The sequence below is a fragment of the Xenopus laevis genome, chromosome 1L, assembly GCF_017654675.1.
Source record: "Xenopus laevis strain J_2021 chromosome 1L, Xenopus_laevis_v10.1, whole genome shotgun sequence".
In the NCBI taxonomy this organism is placed as follows: Eukaryota; Metazoa; Chordata; class Amphibia; order Anura; family Pipidae; genus Xenopus; species Xenopus laevis.
In genome coordinates, this window is record NC_054371.1 from 1602508 (window position 1) to 1604955 (window position 2448).

The window sequence follows — 2448 nt, forward strand, 5'->3', positions numbered from 1 at the left end:
ACCAGCAGGAGATTCCTATCTGAGCATCCAAAGGGGCTGGTAGTCTCACTGTATGTCTGACTGTGCTGGACTCACCTGGAGAGACTCTAAAGTATCCAAAGAGGATTTGTGAGTATCCTGTTTAAAGGGACAGTACCCTAAAGAGCGCTAAAGATAAACAGGCTGTGTATTAAAGGACTTTACCTTTTTTCTTAGTTAGCTAGACAGATTGCGCTAGCAAGTTAGTTAGTGAGGCCCTATTGCCAGTGGTTAGGAGTGCTGCATGTATTAGGTGCCTATTTATTTTATATAAACCGTTATTTAGTTTAACCAATAGTGTGTTATTACTGTATTCCCATTGGGGCCAACCGTAGGTGCATTCTCGGATCCCACTAGGTGGAGGCACTGCGCTAGTAAGTACCAGGTACCCAGTCTCTCCCAATACCACTGCAGAGTGGCTTAGGTTTGTCCCGTGTCATTAGGTAAGTACCACACGTGGAGTGTAACACAGACAAAGGGGTGTCGAAAGGGTTACATATATATTTATTAGGTATCATTTTAAGATGTCCCATTTTTCTTTGTGTTTTTCTTCCAGTAAAAAGCCTTTGCCAGTTAATATGTTGCAGAGATGCCCTTGGCAAAGTTTTCATGTATATTAAGTGTTTTAGTTGGTCCCTTATAGAATTGCTTCTGCAACAGAATCTCAAAGGAGACCATGTTATGATCACTATTCCCTAAATGCCCCTCACCCACACAAATACTAGAGATAAGTCCAGTATTATCAGTTAGTGCAAGATTCAAAAGAGAGTTATTTCTAGAAGGTTCTTGAACAAGATGAAATAAATTTGTCATTCAGCATATTTACAAACCTACTAGCTTTTTCTGCAACCCCATTACTCTAGCCAAAGTCTGGATAACTGAAGTCACCCAAAATAATTGTCCCATTTGTCCTGACAAACTCTCTGCATACAGTGGATGTTACTACTTTACCCTCTGATACTTACATTATTTAATAGAGTCTGCCCCTCACTCCTCCCCCATGACCCCCTACTAATCCCACTGCCCAGTCTACCCTAGTTTCCCCATAATTCATTATGTGTGAATACAACTATTCTAATTTGCTGGATGCTAAAGGGAGGCAAAGTGGATGCCAAAATTATACTGCCACTAACTTCTCACAGAACAGTATCATTTATCTATCAGTTGGAGACTGTATCTATATTCTATTATATTCTCACACGTACATCTCCCCCTAAGATCACTCCCCATATAAATTACTGTGGGGTGCCTCATAGACCTTGATTTCTACCATTAATACCATCTATCTATCTATCATCTATCTATCTATCCTCAACTATCTGGATCGCTTCTCTGCCTTTTGGCTAAGATCAAGTGTAGTACCTTTGGAACCACTTGGTCCTCTGGCTGGCAAGACCAAAGAGGAGTATCTGTTCTTATGATCCTATCTGAAGAACGGAGAAACCATTGGTCCTCTGGACTAGGCTGACACTTCCTTTGCTCTTACCATTAGGTGGGCGGGAAGTCTTTTCTTTTTCTGGCTGCCAACCAGAGCCTTGCAAATGGCAACCAATGGCCTTGCACCGCCCACTCCAGCACCCTTTTTGTGTTCGGTTTGAGCACCCTGGATGGGGTCACGGTCTTTTGGCTGGACTCGCAGGCCATGACACACCATGGGGGAAGCTTCGGCAGAACCCAGGGTAGACGGGACTCCGCCTAGCTTCGGCGAAGTGGAGTCCAAACGCCCCCAAACCCCTTCGGGGGGCGGGGATGGTGGACCCAGCCGTTCGAGCTGTTTGCTGGCGGTAGCTGGGAACAGCTTGGGCAACGGAGCCCATGCCTTCGGGTAGGACTCGGAAGGATGATTCAATATCATCTGGATCTTATGGACTCTCCTCAAACAATGAAACTTACAGTTTATCTTTCTGGTAGAGAATCCATTAATGTTGTTCAAGAGCTGATACATAATGGCTGCCTGTAGTACTTTTCCCCCACTCCAATTGGTTTCTAATTGGTAAAAACAAATAACCTGATCAACACTGCAGAGTTATGTATTTCCCTGACAATTCCTATTAACCCCATATTTACAAAGTCAGGAATTCACATACAACCTGATATGTTTTGTTAATTTGTATTATATATTTTCTTTTATTGTAATGAGATTCCATAAAGACTTTCCCCCTCATTTTCAGACAGTGAAAACTGTTTCCAATGCTCAGACATGGAATGGCCAAACAAGAAGAGGATTCAGTGTATTCCCATGATGGAAGATTTTCTAAAATACAGTAATGATGCAATTTCTCTACTTTTTTTATCCATCTTAGTTCTGTTCTTTCTTATTACTGATGCAATGTTGGGAGTTTTTATTAAATACAGGACCACACCCATAGTGAGAGCCAACAACAGGAGCCTGAGCTTCCTCCTCCTTGTCTCCATCAAGCTGAGCTTCCT

General features: G+C 42.6%; 1 non-coding gene across 1 annotated transcript; it reads left to right on the forward strand.

The window, feature by feature from the left end:
- The first annotated feature begins 1341 nt into the window (after positions 1–1341).
- On the forward strand, positions 1342–1529 carry LOC121396297. The gene has a single exon (XR_005962969.1). It is a non-coding gene; the product is annotated as a U2 spliceosomal RNA (small nuclear RNA).
- Positions 1530–2448: the final 919 nt, after the last annotated feature.